Source organism: Amborella trichopoda, chromosome 6 (genome assembly GCF_054954075.1).
Source record: "Amborella trichopoda isolate Santa Cruz 75 chromosome 6, AtrichopodaSantaCruz75HAP2 v2.0, whole genome shotgun sequence".
Lineage (NCBI taxonomy): Eukaryota > Viridiplantae > Streptophyta > Magnoliopsida > Amborellales > Amborellaceae > Amborella > Amborella trichopoda.
In genome coordinates, this window is record NC_142341.1 from 5,173,005 (window position 1) to 5,197,762 (window position 24,758).

Here is a 24,758-nt window from a genome sequence, read left to right on the forward strand (position 1 = left end):
CAAGAGAATCAAATTGATACACAGCTAATTACTATCAATTATTTTCAATTCAAATTACATTGATTCAATATTCAATTAATATTCAAATGAAATTAATCATAATTATAATGACGACTTTGTGTATATGTAAACCCCAAACAAGAATTATTTCACACCTAGTTAGGAAATAGAAATAAATCATGATATGGCATGAATATATTGGAGTTATGATAAAAGATGGAATATGTGGCTAGCTAGATGGCTATATTCATTTACTTCGATATTTAATCTAATACATATAACTCTGTTTGGGGAACATGGGGCAAATAGGAGGGTGCAAATGGGTTGAAATAGCAAATAGGAAAATATCAAAATTTCTTTATGTGAACTGAACCATGGAATCAACGAAACGAAATAAGTGCTAAGCTAAGCGTTAACCTTTTTTAATGCTCTTGATTATTCTGTCTTTCTATCAGTATCATAAAGAAGGATCAAATTCTGAATCAATCTATTTTTCTGGTACCCACTTTGATTATCATAATGGATAGATAAGATAATTAAATTAGGTAGAAATTTGATCGAAAAGACCCAACCCTATTCTATTTTTATTCTATAACAAAAACAAAGCTCAACTCAATAAGTGCCAGAATCTTTGTTACTGTTGCCAATTCGAATGAAGTACAAAATTCTTTTTATCCCTCCTTCATACGTATATGGAGTTGGATAAAATTTCATGTGATTCAGTGAACAGAATATACATTCCATCATTGCTGGATCGATCCGTATGGTTTGATAAAGAGTGATCCAATAATGAGATTTTTCAATAAATGGAAAACTTAAGTAAGATGCTTCGGAATGGAACGAGGGAATGTCTACAATACTTGGATTTAGTCAGATACATTTTGAAAGATTTTGTAGGTTTGTTGATTAGGGCTTGGTAGAAGAACTTCATAAGTTTCCAAAAATTGAAGATGCAGATGAAGAAATTGAATTTCAATTACTTGGGGAAACATATAAATTGGCGGAACCCTTGATAAAAGAAAGAGATGTTGTGTATGAATCACTCACATATTCCTCTGAATTATATGTACCTACGGGGTTAATTTGGAAACTTGGTAGAGATATGCAAGAACAAACCGCTAGTATACGGATAACGTTTATATGAGTCCTATGACTCACATGTAAATATGCAGCTTGTCTTTTTAATCTAATTTTTTAGATGAAATTTTGATCTAATTATAAAGTCTCTATAATGAAGATTATTGATGTCAAAAAATAAAATAAATTAAAAGCAAAAAGGATAATTTTTTTTGGAGAAAATTAGTGTTTTATACCCTGCCCCCGCAGCCAGCCCCACCCCGAAGCCGGCCCCCACTCGGCCCCCGCCTGCCACCGGCCACTGTCACCACCACCGCCCTCGCCCCGGGGTCATAGACTACTTTTCTTGTCTATATTGGCCCCGGAGTCATAGACTACTTTTCTTATATATTGGAACCTGAGCATATAGTATATTAGAGAGAGAGAGAATGAAGTTAATACTTTTTGGAAAAAAGAAGAAGAGGAGGAGGTATAGTCCTGAATGCAACAAATAGGAAATGAAGATTACATAGAGAGAGAAGCAAGAGAACAAAAAATTTAGAGAGAGAGAGAGGGGGAGAGAAAGAAGAGAGAGAAGAGGAGAATAAACTTGGATTTTAATCGGATAGAATTAGAGACATATTTGGAAGGAATAGAGAGAGGTAGAAATAAACATGAGGGGAAGAGTGTGACTTCAGTCCCACATCAAAGCCCCACAAGACGTTTAAAACAAATAAAAGTTCCAAGTCCAAGACGTATAAGCACCGGGCTCGGTAGCGTGGGCTTGTAACTCAAGCGAGGGTACACAAGGTGGTTGAACTGTGATTTGGCTCTCTTGGGTGGGCTGGTTGCGCTTGATTCGATGTGTCCTTTCCAAGCCAGGAGTCGGCTTTGCTCCTCTAACCGAAGGTTTAGGGTGGGCTCGGACTTAGAATGGAGGAGAATGCGTGAGGCTGGTTTCACAGAGCAGCGATTACCTCCTCCTCTTGGCAGTGGAAGGATAACACATTGGTGCGTGGACTGCCCAATCAAACTCTAGAGCTCCATACTCATATGGACAACCATTTTTTATTTTTATTTTTTAGAGTCCAGTGTCCGTTTATTTTTCAGTTAGAGTCCAGTGTCCGTTTGTCTTTTATTTTTATTTTTTAGAGTCCAGTGTTCGTTTATTTTTGAGTTAGGGTCCAGTGTCCGTTTGTCTTTTATTTTTTAGAGTCAAGTGTCCGTTTATTTTTGAGTCAAGTGTCCAGTGTCCGTTTGTCTTTTATTTTTTAGAGTCAAGTGTCCGTTTATTTTTGAGTTAGAGTCCAGTGTCCGTTTATTTTTGAGTTCGGAGTCCTGTTTCCGTTTATTTTTATTTTTTGAGTCCAGTGTCCGTTTATTTTTGAGTTTGGAGTCTAGTTTCCGTTTATTTTTGAGTTCGGAGTCCGGTTTAGAGCCGAGGCTTGAGTCCGTTTATTTTGGATGTCCAATTTATTTTTTTTTCTAATCCAGACGTCCAATTTATTTTTGAGTCCAGTGTCCGTTTATTTTTGAGTCTGGAGTCCATTTATTTTTGAGTTCGGAGTGAGTCCGAAGTCCGACTTCTGCCGGATGTCCAATTTATTTTTGAGTCCGGAGTCCGACTTTTGCTGGATGTCCAATTTATTTTTGAGTCCAAAATCCGTTTATTGCCAAATTTTTTAGTCCAGTGTCCGTTTATTTTTGAGTCCAGAGTCCGGATGTCCAATTTATTTTTGAGTCCAATGTCCGTTTATTTTTGAGTCTCGAGTCCGTTTATTTTTGAGTTCGGAGTCCGGTTGCTCTAAACGTCCAATTATTTTTGACTCTAGAGTCCGTTTTTTTTTTTGAGTCCGAAGTCCGGTTTGCATAGAGCGGAGCCTCTGAACAAACAGATGTCCAATTTATTTTTTAGTCCGTTTATTTTTGAGTCCAGAGTCCGGATGTCCAATTTATCTGTTTATTTTTGAGTCCAGAGTCGGTTTATTTTTGAGTTCGAAGTCCGGTTTGCATAGAGCAAAGGCTCTAAACGTCCGATTTATTTTCGAGTCTAGAGTCGGTTTATGTTTTGAGTCCGAAGTCTGGTTTGCATAGAGCGGAGCCGCTAAACTGGCATGGTTTCATTATATTATAATAGCATGGTTTTATTACGGGAAATCATTGTAATAGCTTTGAAATATATTTTCATTTTTATTTATAAAGTTTAAAGCTTCAAAAATAATCTAGATCGACAGATATATGAAAACTTAAAAAACTTAGAAGGATATCATAGAGAGAGAAATAAAAACTTAAAAGAAAATCAACAAGAAGGAACAAACGTGTGGATCCAAGTACTCCATAAAATTACCCAGTAACAATGGCAAAACAACCATCTTTTAGAGAGAAATAAAAAATGAAAAGAAATCAACAAAAATAAGAAATAAACGTGCCGATCTGAGTCGTTCACTACAGGCCCACAAGCATAAGAGGAAATAAACCCGTGCGCTCTCTCGTTTTACAAAAAACAAACTTTCTTTTTCAATAAATGAAAATCAATCCTCTACAATTTACGTGAATCCTTTATTAAGGGTTCCCTTTCAAAAATCTTCCATCCAATATACTACTATCCTACTACTTATTTTTCCTTTCTATATCTAAAAGAGATTTCCAATTATCTCATGTCCCTAGTCAAGGATAAGAGAAGCTTCAAAGATACATAAGCATTTCTAAAACAACTCAATAAAAATTGGACTCATAAATAAAATAAGTATTAAACTAATTAAAAGAATCTTATACTAATCCTATTTTTAACAAATTAACACTAATAAAATTACAGATAAAAAAATACACCCATAATAAATAAATAAATAATTAAGTCCCCAAAAATTTGAGAAGACTAAAAAAAATATTGTATCCCCATTATTAGTCTGTACGTAACAAATAATGACGGAAATTAAACCCCTCTTTAGAACCAATACAATGAATGAATGATTAAAACAACAACGAAATAGGCAATATGATTGAATGAATGACCAACACAATATGGGAGAATAAACTTGGATTCAAGAAACAAGAGTGAACAATGATCGGCGAGGCAAAATAACTCAGAGTTCAAAATAAAGTTTGTGACATACCCAAGCTAATAGATTTTACATCAAATGATTGTAAGTAATTGTAACATTCTTATATTAAAAGTAAATAGTCTCATTGCATACAATTTTTTAAAAAACTTTTACGTGAATCATCTTGACATAGAACAATATTGTTGTGAAAACAAAACAAGATTTCAAGCTTTAAAAATAGTACATATTGTAACAAATTATCTAGATCGTCTATTTCGCTCTAAAAATAAATGGTCATAGATCCGCAAGATATACACCATTTTTCAGTTTTGATTCCATTGTTTGCATTGGAAATTTATTTTAGAGTCATAAAAATTTCTATTGCAAAAAATGCTTTGCGAACGAAGATTTGAGGTGAGAATTTAGTTTATTTTCATAGAGCTTAGGCCTTATAGAAACCTCATCCACTAAAGTTTGGACAAAAATGCCGAGGCCCTTTTTTCTCTCTCCTCCCTCCAACTAATTCAATTGAACAGTAATTGATTTTTCCCTCTCTATGGTCTTTTTTTTACAGAGAGAGGGGGAAGAAAAGTACCTCGTCTTGTTTTAGAGAGAGAGAGGGAGAGAGGTCTTAACATGAAGAAAACCAACGAGTGTTTTAGAGAGGGGGAGTGGTCCTTTCTTGCACAGGAAGAAAACGAGAGAGAGAGAGAGAGAGAGAGAGAGAGAGAAAAGAGATAATCTAAACTCGAACTCGTTTAGATTAGTCTTGACGTTTCTCACTGGTCATGAGCACCATCTTTCAAAATTTAAAGAAAGTAGAGGATTTCAGCTTCTCAGTCGATGAGGCTTAATGAGGACGGTTTCTAGTTCTAAATCCAGCAGCATTGAACTTCTTGATTTTTCATTTGCATTTGACGATGCGAGGTACTCGGATAGGGTTTTCAGGATTGAAATCATGGAAGATAACAAACCCGGTTGTGAGGATGAGAAAAGAAGCAAGAAGGCCAGGCAACAAAAGAATGGTAGAATTTTCCTTCTCCTTCTTGCCTTTCTGTACTCTCTCTTCGCGCTTTACTTGTTTTCCCGCTCTCAGTGCGTTTTTTCTCTCTATGATCGTGTTTATCATGTTATGCTTGATGAGTGTTTACTTTGTGCTGTTGATTTTTGGTGTGCCTTGTGCGTGTATGAGATAGAGCTAATAATGATCTAAGAAATGGGGGATAGATAAAAAAACAGAGTCAGGGTTTCTTTGCTAACTTTGATATTTTGAAATTCCGGCGTTCTGGGCGAGTAATTCTGTTCATCCAGTGAAATAGCTTATAGCTCTTGGGAATTCAGACAAACATCACATGACTGCTAGTCGGAGATCATCTGTGTAGGATCTAGAGAGGAATTAGTTAACATGGGGATTGTATACTATGATACCATTTATCTTTGATATAAGGAGGTCACAATTATTTCTAATTATTAGATGTCAAATTGGATGGCTTGGGGTGTGTCAGGAAGTTAGAAATTTTTTTTAAATTTTTTTTCAGTCTAGTCAATAACGCCCTTACAACCACCTGATTTGAAATTTGAGGGATAAGAGTAAGTGCAACCTCCTTGTATCAAAAGTAAATGGTCTCTTTGTATACTGTTCCATTGATTTGGGTGTTGATGAAATGTAGGATAAGAAAGGTCTTGCAGAGGATTACTTGGGGTCAGCTTCAAAAGAAGCCAACTGAGGGTAGGTTGATCTACAAGGTAAAACCAAAACCTAGTGATGTTTTGAGAGTTATAAAGCCTCAATGAGAGATCAAGGATACTCATGCCTGTGGTAATAGTTTCGAAGATGTTTTGCTCTAACATTTGAAACAAGAAGATGTGCTCGTAATTTTACTAGAAACCGGCCTCTCTATTGCTGTGAGGCTAAAAATAAACTTTCTACATGGAAACCCATAAGTAGATATCGAAGTTCACTCTGGTTGCAGCTTCCTTAAATCAATGGTTGTTGTGCGTTGCCTACAAAAGTAGGTTCATAGGTTTAGATAGGTTCCTAAGGTTTGTTAGCCAAGTTTGGGTTGAAAATTAGGGGTGTTGAGTTCAAGAATTTTGAACCTGATGACATCATGTTTGTTAAGTGCACGAGAAAGTTGAAGACATGATTATGTCTCCCTTCAAAACTTTCGCAACAGTTTTAGAAGTCTTTTTCATCTAGAGAAATCCATCAAAATTTCATAGCTTACTTTGACCATGTTTTGATGATCTTCCAAGGGATTAAAGATTCATTCATGTTGGAAAAAATCTTCTCTTCTCGTTCTACTTTTGATGTGTTCTGTTTTGTTTGTTCTGGATATTTGTTCATCACCTTGCTATTATTCAGTATTATTCATCTGACAACTCACTTTCATTGTAGGGAATGACATAGAAAACAACCGTGTTCCATCTTGGAGCAAAGATTATTCAATTTTTTAAGAGTGAAAAGATTACATGTTGTATCTGCAATTTTGGCTGCAAGAAGTCCTTAGTTTTACAAGGTATGATGCAACTATGCTTCCAACTATATTTATTTAGCTTTTTTTTCTTTGAACATGTTAACTTTTGTTTATATATATCGTAAAAGAGTCCAACATATCAAAAAATAGGCTTCCCACAGATTGGGAGCTCTATAAGCAAAAATGGCTGCATCTCAGGAAGGGGTGTGCTGTACAACCAAAAAAGACGCCACCTCTGAAAGGGGAGCCACGGACACGGAGTCATTTATGTGGTGGCACTATGTTGTGCCAGCCGCTCAACTTTTGCCAAATTTATTTTAAAACACTTATCATGAATGTAAGACTTATTTAAAACTGGTTTAAAAAAATTATGATTTAATCTTCTAATTTGAGAAATACTTTTTTTTCTTACTTAATTGCATTTAATAATTCTAAGATTTAAAGGATCCATCATTCGATGGATATTTTAAAGAAAAGAATTGAAATTTTAGTTTTTTAAAAATTATTCTTAGGATTTTGAGTTGAGGGATCATGTACAAGAGGAAATACATAACCTATTGACATTTCGTAATCATATTAGTATTATTTAAGTTATATATGAGCTTGTAAAGTCTTATACATCCATATCGTAACTTAGATTGATATATACACCTATTTATTTGATCGCTAAAGTGCCAAGTAAATAAAAGAAAATGTGCGGTCATTTGTTTACTTTTAATAAAAAATAATTTTATTTATGAATAAAAAGTTATTTAAATTTAATTTTGTTTATTAATTATTACATTGGCCAATTAAGAAACTTAGTTTACATTTATAACTTTAAATTGTTTATTAATTAAATTTGAAATCATTGTAATAAGAAATTTATAGTTTTTAAAATAAATATTTAAAAGCAATAAAAAAAGTATAGTTTACTTAGTACATATTGAAATTTATTATAAAACCCATATTCATTTTAGAGAAGTTCCCTTAATAAAATTATAAGCAGGTAAAAGATTTTTTTCAAAATGAAAGACTTCCTGTATTTTCAAATAAACTATGGTAATTAAAAAGTAAGCAACCAACCATACCCGGGCACCCCCCAATTTATTATATTGTATAATATGTGTATTTATATTTTTTAAAATAAATATTTAAAAGCAATAAAAAAAGTATAGTTTACTTAGTATATATTGAAATTTATTATAAAATCCATATTCATTTTAGAGAAGTTCCCTTAATAAAATTATAAGCAGGTAAAAGATTTTTTTCAGAATGAAAGACTTCTTGTATTTTCAAATAAACTATGGTAATTAAAAAGTAAGCAACCAACCATGCCCGGGCGCCCCCAATTTATTATGTTGTATAATATACACATAAATTCATTTTGTTTATCAATTAAGATTTGAAGTTTGATCATCCAAAATTGCTCATAAAGTGAAATTATTTTATATTTTAAATATTCATAATTTAACTTATAATATGGGAGTGATATGCAAATTAAAATTACTTACAAAATATTATATAAAAATAAATTTTGTTTTAGGGAATTTTCACTCAAGAAATTATAACTCGGAGAAATAATTTGTTTCAAATAATTAAATATTTTATTATATTTTCCTTCAAATAATGATAATTAAGAAATTTTATCTTATATATATAACTATAGCTTTTTAACAAATATTAGGAAATGCTATAAATTTAAATCGATTAAATTAGAAATGATTTTTATTTTATAATGTAATGATTTGATAGGGCTGCAGTACTATCAAAATAAATAAACCCTCACCTCATAATTCATAAAATTGCAATTCATGCAATGAAAACTTTCAAATCAATCATCTCGGCTTGAATATTATGGTTGTAAAAAGAAAAATCAGGATTTCAAATTTTAAAAATAGTGTATATTGCAACAAATCTTCTAGACCATCCATTTTACCCGAAAAATTAGTGTTCATAGATCCGCAAGATCTATAATATTTTTTGAGCTTCAAATTTTATTGTTGGTGCTGAAAATTGATTTTCGAGCCATAATGGAGATTTTCGACTCTTGAAGTGCTTTTTGGAATGAGGATTTGAGGTGTGGCTTTATTTTGTTTTCATAAAGCTCAGGCCTTAAGGAACTTCATCCATTACTTTTATTAGATATTCAAGGACTCAATTTTTTATTTTTTTTGAAAATTTTAACGGTAAATATTATAATAATAAGAGTTTTACAAAAGTAAGGGTCGAGGTAACCCACATACCGGGTCTCTCAACCAAAAATTGGTCACTAGGGAGTGACCTGTTCTAAAAAACTGGCTCTAACATTATCAGTGAAGCAAAAGATAGGGGCTTATTAGAATGTGCCCATTACAAGATAGAAGACGACAATCTAGAAAGAGGGGGCCTCCCCGCCGTGCTAATGATAATGGACTCCCTGTTGTATGCATCTAGATGTGTGCATGAGGCTGGTTCCTAGCTGCTTCATTGGCAAGGCGATTTGCGAAGTTGTTGGACGTCCTTCAAATATGCGTCTATGAGACATTTATACCCCTGCAAGTTTTCTCAATTTCGTCAAAAATGTGTGCTAGGTACCAAGGCGGAGGGGCCTTTCTAGCAGCCCAAGATATAACGTTTTTGGCATCTCCCTCTAATGTGCAGCCGTGGGACAAGAGGGGTTAAATTTCTTGGTTCCCATCAACAATGCGAACTGTGAGTCTTGGTGACCAAGGTGTTCTGAGAAGGATGATATGACTTCACCGTTATGGTCACGGAAGACTCCTCCTGCGCCCGTTGGGCCTGGATTTCCCATGGAGCATCCATCAAAATTGAACTTAATATCACCCACCCGGGGGAAGTCCAGTTCGATACTCTTGGGTTGCGGTGAGAGGTTAGTTGAATAAGGTTCACCCAATTGCGAAGGAAACTAGCCGCCGAAATCCCCGTGAGCAGATTGTGGTCGGAAGCCCAAAAGATTACCATTTAACTAACCTTGTGAAACAGAGTTGGAAGTTCGTTTTTGATACCACGGAAAATTCTCGAATTTCTTTCTAGCCAGATGGTCCACAACGTTGTGGCTAAAGAGGATTTTCAGAGGATCTTGCCCGACTTCGGCCAGTTAGATTCGAAGGAGCAAGAAGTCAGGTCGGAATTGAAGGGGGGGTACCCAAGATATTCCAAAAAGTTGGATAATTTTACTCCAAAGTTGAAGGGCAAACTGACATTGAATGAACAAGTGCGGGTTTCGTTTCTTCCTTGCATAGGCACATGACGCACCTATTGGGAGTTTGGACATCTCTTCCCTGGAGTATGTCTATAGTAAGTGTGCATTCGAAACGCGTAATCCAGTGAAAGGCTTGAACTTTTGGAGGGGCTTTGAAAGACCAAACTTTGGCCATGTTAACTTTGAACCCCGTCGCATGCTCACAACAGATCAAAAACAGTAAGAGGTTTTCGATTTCCTCGAGGGTTGCATCCAGGAAGACTAACGTATCGTCTGCATACTGTAGATGAGATACACTCGGGCCATTCCTACTGCTCTTGAAGCCAGAGAGGAGTCCCTCTTGATACATGCGGGAGATGGACTAGCTAAAAACTTTTGCCACCATGGTGAAGAGGAAAGGAGAGAGAGGTTCTCCTTGGCGAAGGCCCCTGGAGGAAGGGAAGTACCCTTTTAGTGTCCCATTAATGAGGATAGAAAAGAAAGGATTCGAGTAGCATCCCCTCATCTAGTTTCTCCAACGCTCCCTTAATCCCATCGTCGACAATGCTAGGTCGAGTATGGGCTAGTCCACATGGTCGTAAGCCTTCTCCCTGTCTATCTTAAAGATTAAGCCAGGTTTTTCCAGCGGTGGCGAGTGTGTATACGCTCGCGGGGCACCAGTACCCTGTCCAGTATCTGTCGGTCCTTGATGAAGGGCTGACTGTGATGGGGAGATGACAAGGGGAAGAACCTATTTGAGCCTGGAGGCCAACACTTTGGATAGGATTTTATATGTAGAGTTAACCAGGCTGATAGGTTGAAAGTCCTTCAATTCCTCAGCCCCTTCTATCTTAGGAACTAGCACAATGAAGGTGGCATTGATGGCTTTGAGCAATTTTCCACGATAGAAGAATTCCTCGAAGAAAAGAAGGAAGTCGTTCCTAAAGGTACCCCAAAAGGTTTTAAAGGGGGCGATTGGGAATCCGTTTGGACCGAGGGCCTTGTCTTTTCCCAGGTCCTCAATCTCTATAAAGATTTCAGCCTCGAAGAAAGGCCGTTCCAACCAATCAATCCAGTGAGATGGGAGAGATCAGAAGGGAAGATTATCCATTCTCGGTTTGTGATACAATGGGGCTAAATAAAGATTCTGGAAGTAATTGAGGATGGTAAGTTCAATATTCGTGGCAGAGTTCAAGAACAAGTTGCCATCCTTAATCGTGGAGATGGAGTTATCTTGTCCTTGACAATTTGCTATTCTGTGAAAAAGTCGGTATTCCGGTCTCCTGATTTAAGCCAAGTAATTCGGGATCTCTGGTACCAGTACAACTCTTCTTTTTTCAGGGTAGCAAGATAGTCCAACTTAATGTTCGATCTAAGGCTAGCCTCAGAGGTCGATAGAGGCCTCGATTCCTCCGTCACATCTAAAGCCTGGATGGCATTCAACAGGCTATTCTTAGTCAGTGAGAAATTTCTTGGAAGGGAGGAAATCCATGTTTTAAGGGAGGCTTTGAGAAGTTGGAGTTTTTTTTGTAGCCTAAAGCCAGCTCTACCTGAGACTTGGGTCGAGAAGGAATTCCACCATACCGGAATTAGTGAAGCCAGAGCTTCTTCTTCAAGCCAAGCGAGTTCAAACCTAAACGGTTTGGGACCTCTAGGGACAACTGAGGTGTCCAGGAGGATAGGGCAATGGTCAGAAGTAGGTTTAGGCAAGGCTAAAGCATGGGACTTGGAGAATATCTCATCCCAAGAGGGGGAGATGAGAAACCTACCAGTTTGGATTGTTTAGGTTGGGAGCCGTGGTCGGACCAAGTAAACGGGTTCCCTTGAAGCGGGATGTCTATTAGCTCATTATGAGATATGAAGTCCGAAAGTCCAGCATTCCTTGGGAAATGTTGGAGTTGGAGTTCCTTTCGAATGACCATCTAGTTGTGTTGAAGTCCCCTCCCAAGCACCACGAGTGGTGAGGGAGGGATGCTATGAAGTCCATTTTAGCCCAAAGAAGAGTTCTAAGCTGGGCTGAGTTTTGACCGTAGATTGCAGAAAATTTCCACAGGACCCCATCTGACCATCTAGAAAGTAGCATCGTCACCGAGTATACCCCAATGTGCGAGGAAATCAGATTGTGTTCCGTAGGATTCTAGACCACCAAGATACCACCTGAAGACCCTGTCGTGGGTAGAGAGAGCCACTGACAGGGTTTCCTGCCCTAGACCTAATGGATCACCTGAAGTGTGGTATCCTGTATTTTGGTCTCAGTTAGAGCTAAGACAGAGGGGCAGTGTTTAGCGAACACGTCTCTCGCTACATTTCGTTTGCGTGGCTGTCCCAGGCCGCGGATGTTCCATGGGGAGGTTGAGGAGGCCAGTCTAGGGGACTCCTGGTATAGGGGTCCCGCGAAAGGGTGGCTCGGAAAGAGAGCGAGGGAGAAGCCAAAGGTTGTTTTTTGTCGTAGTTCACCGAAGAGAAGAGATTAAGGATCTCTCTATGGCCTTTAGAACACAAAGCCATCAATGCCACCTTCATTGTGCTTTTGTCGTAGTTCACCAAAGAGAAGTGATTAAGGACTCAATTTTTGTTTGTTTAAAGATGTTGGTCATGTTGTAAAAAAGAGAAAGTAATTATTGTTGCTTTTGCCACGTCATGTGGCAATCAATTCTATACTCTTTTGGTTTTTCAAATGTGTATAATTGCTCTTATGGGAGCATACTACACTGTTATTCTATCACAATTGATAAGTATTTTTCTAGATGTAATATTTAGAAATTCATTTTTAATCACAAAAGAATACTTTTAATTTAAAAAATTAAGTTTTTATTTTTTGAAAATTATATATCTACTTTTCAATCACTGTAGAATATACCCGGGATAATACAAATGGTTCTATGTGAACTTAGTATATAATAGATACAGCGTACTTTACCACGCATGAAAAATTATAAATGTTTATCCAAACCAACCTCCTAACCAAGCTCCTAACCTTGAAAACTATTTCTTGATTGACACTTGTTCTCAAACCTGCTCATGCTTTATATATAGAATAATAGAAGATTATTGCTATTTTAGAGGAATATTAACAAGAACTAGGATTAAAATCTGATAAAGCATTCTTATGGATCCCAAAGGACCATCATGCAAACTTGTTTGTTTAGCTTTTATGGGTGAAATAACTGACATGGATCTTGGTTTTGAAGCCTTTCTGTAATGGCATGCAAGAATCCCACCAGAAAGCTGTGACACTACGCATCAATGCATCTGGTAAGTTCAATATGATATATAAGAAATTATATTTTGATCATTAACATGAAAACATATCGGGAAAGATTTTCCCAACCTTTCTTATGTGAGGTTTCAAAGGCATTTGGCCTGTCCTGTAAGATTTTGATTATCTGCCCATTCTGCACCACAGATGATACTTTTAGGTCTAAAATTTCATTTTTTCAGTGTTGTCAACCTCTATGTTACATTTTCACATTTGTTGCGGTAATTTAGTCATGATAAGTTCTGGAATTTGGGAAGTTTTAAAAACCAGCACGTTCCTACACTTGTTTACAAGAAACTTAATACTGTTGTAGAATTTCAATTTGACTAGCAAGGGCCTGGAAGGATTCACAATGATTTTAATGAATGTCAAAAAATTATATGAGAAGGATGAAATATCACTTATTTGGGTTAATTTAATTTGGGGTATTTCCAATTTATCTAGAGCAATATGCCTGTGATAGAGAGTTTCTATGAAAATAAAATTTAATTGAAAGGAAACCATTAATCTGCAGCCTAGTTTATAGTATGTTTGTGCCCTTGCATATGCAAACCTTCCCATTAGTGTGAATGTGCATATATATTCTATTTGAGAACCCAATAGTTATAGCACACCAAATAACACTAAACTTGATATATCTTGTGTTTGAATTAGAGGAGAAAGCTTTCATGGATCGACTGAAGTTTATGTACTATGGGACACTATCAGCAAGTATTCCGGAACTTCTAATGAACCTGATGGTGATTGTCGACAAATTTGATGTTGTTTCATGCATTCGCCAATGTAGCCTATTGCTGAGTAGTTTCCCATTGACACCAGCATGTGCCTCGCAATATTTAGAATTTCCTAATAAAACGTTAGATGCAGCACAATATTTCACAGATGCTGCTAAGCAATACCTTGCCGAGTATTAGCGCGAGTTTTTTAAGTACGCATTCTCTCTTTCTTATATGTTTTCATAATTAATTTCTACATTATCTGTTTCCCCTTGCTTACCATTACCGAGCATCAGTGCGAGTTTTTTAAGCGCGCATTCTCTCTTTCTTACACGCTTTCATCATTAATTTCTACATTTTTTGTTTCCCCTTGCTTACCATTAAAACAACTTTCGTTCTTTCTTGAAAGGCTTGAATATTTAATTGATCGTGATGTTAATAATGATGGTTAATGTCCCTTTATTTCCAATGATTGGACCATGTACATATAAGCCCACAATATATTGCGACATATGGAATGCCCACACCATATGGTGATAATGAAACTTGTTGTGGAGATAAATTCACATCTGGAGTTTATTTACTGTGGGACACTATCATCAAGTACTCCAGAACTTCTAATGAACCTGATGGTGATTGCCAACAAATTTGATGTCGTTTCATGCATTTGCCAATGTAGCCTATTGCTGAGTAGTTTCCCAAAGACACCAGCATGTGCCTCACAATATTTAGAATTTCCTTATAAAACGTTAGATGCAGCACAATTTTTCACAGATGCTGCTAAGCAATGCCTTGCTGAGCATCAGTGTGAGTTTTTTAAATACGCATTCTCTCTTTGTTGCATGTTTTCATAATTAATTTCTACATTGTCTGCTTCCCCTTGCTTACCATTGCCGAGCATCAGTGTGAGTTTTTTTAGCACGCATTCTCTCTTTCTTGCATGCTTTCATAATTAATTTCTACATTTTTTGTTTCCCCTTGCTTACCATTAAAAAAACTTTCTTTCTTGAAAGGCTTGAATATTGAATTGATTGTGATGTTAATAATGATGGTTAATGTCCCTTTATTACCAAAATGATTGGACCATGTACATATAAGCCCACAATATATTGTGACATGGGGAATGCCCACACCTTATGGTGATAATGAAACTTGTTGTGGAGATAAATTCACTTCTGTTTTTACTGGTATTTAAGCAGCGGCTAAGGGTGGGATCTGTGTCAATGAACTAGATGTGGGACCTATAGTGAGAGTATAGAATATAATGAGGTTAGGAGTCCTTAAGAAAGATGGTTTGGGATATACCTGATATTAAGAATACGGGGTATCCTATAACAACTATTTTTGCTTCAAAGAGTTTTGAATGATTTAGGTCCCATTTGGATGGCTTGAACAACTTTGACAAACCAAGCAAGTTATCTATAAATGGGGGAATTTTTTTTTTTTTCTGCAGTGTCAGAGGTGTTTGGTGGCATTTGTTGAGAAGTGAGGTTATAGCAAAATTAAATCACCTTTGAATCATGGAATGGACCAAGCTGGGCCACTTATACTTCTACATGGCTGGAGGAAAACACGGTTGCTGTTCAAAATATTTGGTCCATCTAAATGGGGCCTTAGGGGATGGAGAAATCTCTTACTCAATCCAATAATCTTGTTGGATTCCATATGAAGTTTCCAAAACCCAAACCCAATTTTGATTTTTTGAATATTTTGTTAAGTGTTCAATAATTAACAAGCAGGAAAAGTTGAACAAGCATCAAGACAATTTGAAATATAAAATTATCACACTCCGAAGTATCCTGTAAAATATCAGAATAAAGCAGTATCTTGGGTGCATATCTATGGATTTTTAAGATCTCACAACCTTTTAAAGATAAATGTTTCTCTTCTAATCAGTAGAATACTTTTTTAAGTTTATGTAGTGAATACCTCTTGAAAAGTCCTTGAGGTACCAGGCTTCCCCTAAATCCAAATATGATGAAACTATCAGTTTGGAGTGTTTGCACAACAACTGGGCTTTTGGATGTGTTCTGTAAAAACCCGATTCTCTGGAACAATTCTTGTTTAACCTAGCATCTGGACATGATCTGACCTGGATTTTCTGCAATCGATGTATCTTGAAGTTTTCTGTTTTCTTTGAGGAGTCACTGGTATTCTACAATTGAAAATGTGCTGTGAAAGGATTGAGTGGTATGTTTAGTCACTGCATTGAAGTACTAAAATCTATCTCAATCCCGTTAGAAGGAACATGTACAGCCTGTATGAATAAAGAAACTCACTACATCTCTTCAGAAATGAACTTGAAGGCACATCTATTGTATGTGTCATTATCTGGGCTTATTTTCTTCGTAAAGAATTCAATAATTGTTGGTCGAGACTCATGTGATGATTTCAAAGAATGATATGTATCTTGTACATATTATTGCCTTATGATGTTGCTGTCATTTTGTCCTTATGAATATTATCGTATTCCTTTCTGAGACTTTTGACTAAGATCGAGTGTCATTCACCTGCTTCTGGGTTAGGGAGGCCTTCTATGGCATCTAATGTGCTAGCATATAGTCCTTTTGTGCATTATGGTGACTTGAGTTCAATGGATATCGCCAAGTAGGTCTTCTGGAAGCTTCTTGTGTGTGTTGGCCTTCACCAGTTTCCTTTCAAATACAAAATTAAGGATGGCTTAATGACATTTAGTATTACCCCTCTTTGGAAGCTTCTTGTGGGCGTTGGCCTTCACCAGTTTCCTTCCAAAGAGAAAATCAAGGATGGGTTATTCACATTTAGAATTACCCTTCTCTTCTTATCCCACTTGTTCCTAAGGGACCTAATATACCTTAACATTGAAACCACACTTGTATATTCATCTCCTGGTGCAATAATGTCTTGAATTGACATTGAAAATCTTGTTTGTGAATCAATCATCTACTCTTTCTCCTCTTTAATATTGTTAAATTGCCCATTCACGAAAATCACTAGTAACCATCAAGTCTAGTGTTTGGACTGTCAAATCCTACAGGCATTGGTAATTTAATGAGTTAAACTTACGAATCCTAAAAAGTTCTTGTCATTAGTGATGATGGTCAGGCATTGTCCGGCCAGGCATTGTGTGCCGCTACTGGATTTGGTTTTTTTGATTATTTGTTCTACTGGGTCCCACTATTGGATTATTGTCTCCTCTAGTGCTGTTGATGGCTACTGGATACTGTTAGTGCCATGGTATGAATCCTAAAAACCACTTGTCATGTCTTGGATGCAAAGATGGTAGGGTACTGCCAAAATGCAATACTCTTAAGAACTATATTGTTTTTGGTTTTTATGGGGAAGAGTCCCCCTTTTAGTGTTATTGAAGTTTTAAGTTGAAAATATCTGTTCCAATTGGTAAACTGATCTACATTTTCTTGAAGCGAGAAAATTTTTAATTTCTCATTTTGAGAAACGCACAGCCGGACTCTCTTTAGTGTGTAGAAAGCCCAAAACTAGGTTGCTTCAGCATTCCAAATACAGTTACAATTGATTTTAGTCAATTTTTTCAAAAATTTGAAAGGTCTAAAATACACCCCCACCCCCCCAAAAAAAAAAAAAAATCTAGGTGATTCAAGGCCAAAATAGGCATTTTACTACCTGCTTGTGCATATTTATGATCCAATCCCTGCCATGTTTGTCTTGATGGCTTTGAAACACTAGATGGTTTCCCATGGAAGAAAGTGTAGAGTCTTAATTTGATAATTTGTATTGAGTTGGAGTTCTTATCCTCTCCTCACTGTTTCAGCTGCAATGCATTGTTATTTGCCAACAGGTGCAAGGATGAGGAGTTGATCTCCCTATCTCTACCGGCCATTGCGCAGTTGTTATCGAAGCTACTATTGCCGTCAGAGGACGAGGTGTTTAACTTTGCCCTTAGGTGGGCACGTGCCAAATACCTCGAGCTTCAAGAGCGACGTGAGATCTTAGGCTCAGAACTTATCCCCCTCATCCGATTCCCTTACCTAACGAAGCACATGCTGAAAGAAATCCGCAAATGAGAAGATTTGGAACATGGGCTCATCTCAAAGGTGGTGTTGGATGCCATTTTATTTAAGGCTCAGGCCCCACAAAAACAGCGGGCTCTTATGGCTGACCACACCTACATATTCCACCCTGTGAAGGTGGTGGAGTTGGAGACACCCTACAATGAATGCATCGTGTTGTTTGATCTGCGGCGAGAGGAATGTACTTCCCCTTCCCTATTTCCAGAGGGAAGCATATACTCAGACCGGTTCCATCTAAGGGCCAACAAGTTGTACCTTTGCGCAGAATGCAAGGATCAGGAGAATGGTTTCAAATTTTTTGGTCTGCACATGGGAGTTGAGCGCATAGAGAGTGTTAAGGCTAAGTTCAAGTTTACTGGGCCGTTGGCATCAAGGTATTTATCAAATCCGGATTTGTCATTCACACGCACGTTCACCAAGGAGGAGCTCTATGGCTGGTCCAACGTCTTTAACATCTCATGGTCCAAATTCGTGGAGGATGATAGCCCCTACTTCATTGATGGCTTGCTTCATCTGCAGTTCATGGTATCCATTATTGAGTGACCTTGCCTTACCGTATTGTATGCAAGACAAGCTTTGGTGGCCCGCTTTTCCGTTTAGAGCTTAGCAGCTCTTGGAGACAGTCCAAAAGAAAGCTTGATCACTTTTTTTTTGTCATATTATGGGAATATTTAGTGTTTGATCAGCCAAAAGTTTGCCAATGAACGGCAGTTTTACTTCGTTACTAAACTACATGCATAATTCTTCAAACTTTGATTCACGGCCTCAAGATTTTGAGATTCTCAGGCAATGAATTAGAGGATGAGCTCTTAAGTATTTGTAACAGTAGCACGCACCTCCATGTATTTGACTCTCACGCCTGGCAATTTCACATGAAGTGGGAGCTTGCCACTTTCGTGCTGTACACACATGCAACAATTGAAGTTTGCTTTCACTTTTGGAAAAGAGCCTGGGCTTATTTGGTTAGCGCTTGACGATGTGCAACGCTACATCTTAGACTCAATTTCTGTCAAGGTAGGGGTCCTCTCCCCACAGATTCACCCAAAAAAAAAAAAAAAGGGTTGCTTTCACTTTTGCCCCCCATGACAGCAAATGTACCATTTCATTCAATGATCCAACTATATTACTGGCCCTAAAATGGCTTGATAAAAGGTAATCAAGGAATGGGTGGGTTGGGTCTTTATTCAGCCCGCAACAACCACGCTATCGTCTTATGCATGGGTCTTTATTTCTCAGTAAAAGAGTTGCAATCATTGGGGTGGGTGAATATTAGCCTTATCGTTAAAGCTACGCATACACCCAAAATATATTTTCATCTCTAATTATAAAATTTAAAGCTTCAAAATAGTATAGATCAAGAAGATCTCTGATATGAAGATGCATTATTTTTAAAAAACGTAATACAAGATGCAGTATTTTCATAACTTGAAATCCAATTTTTTTCTTATGTCTATGTATCTTGATGTCGAAATGATTAATTTTAAAATATTTGAACATCAAAACAACTTCTTTTAGTGAAATTTTTTATAGGGGTTCTAATTTGATTATTTAGAGAGAAAGAGAGTATAAAATAAGACTATTCATATTTTGATACATAACGTGACAATTAATCTTGACCATTAAATATAAAATTGAGGAGCTACATCTGTCCAACAATTTAGACGTCACTGTAATTATGGCTGTGCCATGCCAAAATATGCCATGCCAAAATATGCAATGCTCCCACATCAATATGTGTTGTCAGTGTCTCAAGATCATGGATGATTTGAGGCCACACAAGGACCTGCCCGAACCCTAATACCAGTGTCTCAAGATCATGGATGAGTTGAGGCCACACAAGGACCTGCCCGAACCCTAATGCAAGGATCAATAAGTTTGAGTGCGGGTCTACATGCTTCAGCATCACTAGTACAACTTCCATGTGCATAATAATGCACATGTTATGCTGCATTTATTAACATTGAAGTTACATACAATTATTTAATTTAATACAAGAATGTGCCAATTACTTTTACAATCGGAGTTTGAAGAGTGTTATCATTATGCTTAGTGCAACGGGGGAAATTGTAGATCCCTCCTCGACCTTATTTTTTGGGCGTCTTTTTTTTTCAATAGTTTTTTAAATCACATTGTTAATCTCAATAGTATTTATTTTTACCTTGTATATCTGGACAAGGGATTCACATGTAAAATATGTAAATCACACGCGGTATACATAGAATAAAGATCAATAAGGTAAAAGCATGTAAGCGTCGTAGACCCCATACAACAATTTCGTGCGGTGTCATAAAACCTAGATTTGGTGGCTAACTCAGTCAAGACTGTTCCTATCCGATGATTTTTAATGTGGGAATTTATAGAAGGAAATAGTTTATATAAGGTGTCAACCTTATACTGTACAAATAAGATGCACCTCAAAACTCATATGAAAAGGTTATTTCATCATTAAAAAACCCTCGAAATTGATCATCTCCACTTTGATATATATGAGTATGAAAGAAAATTTGAATTTCAAAAATTAATAATATTACATCTTATAACCCAGTATATTGACCGTCCATTATCAAAATGTCTAAGTATTCATACATTTGCTAGATCTATGCCATTTGTAGAGCTTGCAATTTCCTAGGAGTAAAAAATATATTTTAGGGTGATCATAAGAGTTTCGGCACCTAAAATACGTCTTATAACAAGATTTTGGAGTGCACCTTAATGTGATTGTTTAAGGTTGACACTTTATACAAAACTCGCCCTTCATAGCCATTAGAGAAGTGATAATGTAAAAATAAACATGGTAGAATTGAGAGATTCAAGGGGACCATACATTGGATCACTCGTTAACTGATCCTGACCGGATTGTAAGTTTCTTAACTTATCTTTTTATACTTAAGAATTTATTAATTATATTTTGTCTATAGGCTTTAATTGATATTTATAGGGATTGTATATAGTGAAATCACTTATTTTGGTATAAGAACATCATAATTACATATAACCACCCGATGTGAAATTTGATAACTTCGATGTATCACAAAGTTCAAGAAAAAATATTTTGAAAGAGCTTGATCAATAGAATAAATACAACCACTCAATTTCACATCCAATAGTCAAGATTAATTCCAATAACCTTATACTAAAGGTAAATAGTCTCATTATATGTTTTTCTTATTCTATAATGCCATGCGCATTCATTGTTAACCGTGTTGCGTGTAGTATTGTGTTTGTATTATACTAAAGTTGGACTAGTGGGTCGGATCAACGACCTCTTGGATCCAATCAAACTTGGTTGATTCGGCAATTTGGAAACAGAAAACAACATAATTTTTTTGAAAAAACAGAAAAAAAATAAAATGAAATATTACTTTAAGAAAAATTGTTTCATGCGGGATTGGACCGCATTTCTACATATGCGGCGGTCAAGAAGTATAAAGCATCCATCTTAAAGATGGATGCTAAAACCAATTGAAACTAACACCCTAAATATTTTCTTAATAGAATTATTATTTATTGTTTTTAAAATTTATTTATTTATTCATGTTCATGATCTCCATGTTAGATATTACATGTACTTAAAAATTATCCAAAAATCTTCTCAAAAATAAATTTATAAGGGTCTTGCATTTCTACGTGTGCGGGCTTGGCCCGGATGCTGACCGCGTCCTTTCTTTAAATCATGCATTAATTGTAGTGGATTGACGTACACTCTTTACGACAAAAACTCTCAACAAAGTATAGCACAACATAAACGAAGTGTAGTAATTTTTTTTAAAAAAGGATGCGGTTTTTATAAGGTTGCAATCTTAAACAATCCAATTAAGGTGCTTTTATAAGGTTGCAATCTTAAACAATCCAATTAAGGAGCTTCTATAAGGTTGCAATATTAAACAATCCAATTAAGGCGTTTTTATAAGATTGCAATCTTAAACAATCCAATTAAGGCGCTTCTATAAGGTTGCAATCTTAAACAATCCAATTAAGGTGCACCTTAAAATTTTATTATAACATGTAATTTTGTTGTAAAAAATATTTATTATTATCTTAAAATCCACTTTCATACCTAATTAAAAAATTTTAAATTCCAAAAATGATTAAAATCAAGTAGATCTATGAATATATAAAAATCTTGAAATTGGACGGTCTAGATAATATGTTGCAAGATGCACTATTTTCGGGACTCAAAACTTTTTTTTTTCATATTCGCATTTCGATGATCAATTAGAGGGTTTTTTTCAACATTAAAACAACATTTTCGATGGATTTTTGAGGTGCATATGTGATTCTATATTTTAAGGTTGCAACAAACTTTTCCCTTTAGAAAATCCAATGGTTTTTTCAAAAAATAGTATATAATAAGAAAATTTAAAAACTACACAACTATTATTTTATATCCTGCAAGACCTTTGAAATTTGAAGATTCCCTAATATTAGAACCTAATAAACACCTAAATAAAAAGTGAAATGTATGATTTCTTTTGAAAATCCGAGGATATTTAAAAAAGTGTCGAAACTTCTGATGCTAGATCTCATTGAACTTGGTTTTGTATTGGACAAATTGTGTTGGAGATATGTTAGAAGGCTCAAATGTGGATTTTCTAGCACTGCAGCTTTGGTTTAGAAAATAAAAGAAATGGCGACTTGGAGTTTTGATCTCACCAAAAATCAATTTTGATCATAATTTTTTTAGGGAAATTTTAGATCAACAAGAGATAACAATATGTGATAAATTTGAGAAGGTTTGGTAAAGAAATGAGATAGAAAATTATATATCTATATTTTGATTTTGTAAGAGAAAAAAAAAAGACAAACATAAACCTAATTGCTGCCTGAACAGTGAAAATGGGCTAATCTGGTATGATTATTGTAACCCTGCTTTACAATTTGCATCAAGATTCAATGAATCTGCTCCGGTGCCCGAACCATCCATCAACTGGGTCCGAGTCGACCGCAGCGAACCAACTAACTGAGACCGATACAACAGGTTTGGCTATCCCAAGCTTACAGAAAAATTCCAAAAATTATCAAATTTTTTTTGAAAATCTAATTTATTCGGTTTCAGGAAGAAATTCTATGAATATGTTCATGTCTAAATGCCACACACCAATGATAATAGAGGATCTGTAGCTGCAACTGTGTTCTCAAGAACCTCTCACTAATTATGGCCTCAAGTTTCCTTGAAGCCTAGCTCTGCCAGAAATTGCTATTAACCACTTGGTTGAGGCATCCATGGTCTTTTATACTTTTTTATACCGAAAAAAAGTGAAAGTAAAAGAACTCATGGGTCACACCACTCACCCATTAGATCTCAGTAGACTTGCAGGTTTTGAATGATATATTTTAGAGCAAATTACGTACGTACACTATTGAAAGCCCTTATCAATATTTGGGGATATAGTTGCGCCCTATTATGAGCACCCTCTCCCTTGTGGCTTTTTTTATTCCCTAGTTTCTCTCATGCTCGGCAATGACAACACCGGACAGAAATCCTATCTCATTTGCAATCACCAAGAGCTATTCGGCGTTCACATTATCGGATAGCTAGCTTTTTTGTTAAGTTGATGTCCAGTATTTCTAATACGGGACAGTTGTTGTTTGGTGTTCGAAATACCGAATGATTCTTTATTTTTAATATGGAAAATTTTTATATAAAGTTGCAATCTTAAAATGTAGAATTACGGATAAACCTTAAAAATCCATCAGAGAAGGTTGTTTTAATATTGAAAAACCCTCTAGTTGATCATCTGGACATAGAGATGTATGAATGTGACAAAAAACAAAGTATAAACAAAAGGGAAAGGTTTCTATATTTCCCCTACCATCCAGCCATCCAATTTTGATCAAGAGAGCCACTCACCGTTTGATTTTAGATCCCACGTCTCAAAGTATTTAATTTTTAGTTTTTTTTTATACAAATTGTATGGATATGAAATTTGGTACGTGCCATCTTCTCATTAGAAAAAATATTAAAAATAAATTTTCGATAAAATATAGTGACCAAAATACCCCTTGAAACTTTCAAGGGTATTTTGATCATTTTATTTTATTGAATTTTTTTTTTTTTTTTGCTAGTGTGAGTTTAATAGAGAATTGGATGTACAAAATTTGGTATCAAAATAGTTTATAGAAAAAAATTAAAAATAAAATAGTGTAGAAACGTGATATTGTGATTGAGGCAATCTTAACTCTTCATGGACAGTCGGATAAAGGGAAATATATAAGTTTTATGTTTTAGGGAAAACATAAAAAGCTTGCCCTTTTTATAATACCATTGATTTTGGAAGATATTAGTATTGACACAGGACTCTAAGAATCTGTTTGTTAACTCGAAGGCAAACACGCCATGGAAGCTGGAAGTTCTTCTTTCTTGGGAACTGGAATACTAACATTATAGAATTGGCAATTACTGTAATCGATAACATGTCGAATTTTAAGAAAGTGTCGGGACTTGTTTTTTCTTGAGCTTGGAAGTATGGAAATCTAGAGATATATGAATAAGCCAGTTAAAACATTCCATTCTCTTTAGTGGTATGGGGTTAATTATAAACCTGGTTTAGTTGCTAGGAAACCCAATTTTTGAAACGATTTGATGGATGGTGTTAGTGGTTAGATCCATGAACTCCTTTGCCACAACAACAGTATTTTGGAAATGGTTACAACTCCCAAACTAATCGAACCCACGTGAGGCATGTCATTTTCAAAGGATTCACAGTTCTCAATGTTAAATCAACAAAAGTACCCTAATCATTGAAAAAGTCATACAAACCCCTCATTCTTATGTGGAAATACAAACCCATACATAAAAGGGATTGTCTACAAAGATACCATTTAACTTTTGTAAAGGTAAGTCACAATCATTCTTGTCCCTTAAATATTAAAATAGGTGATTGTAAGAGTATCGTTGAATAGACACAAAGTTCTAAAAAAAAAAATTTTAAAAAAAAAATCTCGGACTTTATAACTCACTCCAAGCTATCAAACGAGTGGGAATGATTTTGACCTCCATGTACAAAAGATAAATGAT

The 24,758-nt window shown here is 35.8% G+C and overlaps 1 long non-coding RNA gene and 1 other non-coding gene across 3 annotated transcripts; both read left to right on the plus strand.

The window, feature by feature from the left end:
- Positions 1-1,819: 1,819 nt before the first annotated feature.
- Positions 1,820-2,125, plus strand: LOC148781510 (signal recognition particle RNA). The gene has a single exon (XR_016058667.1).
- Positions 2,126-4,558: 2,433 nt separating this feature from the next.
- LOC110007288 (uncharacterized) lies at positions 4,559-18,469 on the plus strand. Of its 2 annotated transcripts, XR_002280976.2 has the most exons (5): positions 4,559-5,122; positions 6,496-6,616; positions 12,929-12,992; positions 13,651-13,924; positions 17,509-18,469. It is a non-coding gene; the product is annotated as an uncharacterized LOC110007288 (long non-coding RNA). The 2 variants fall into 2 exon arrangements; XR_016058383.1 differs by lacking the exon at positions 13,651-13,924 and having other exon boundaries at positions 4,607-5,122.
- The last annotated feature ends 6,289 nt before the right edge of the window (positions 18,470-24,758 follow it).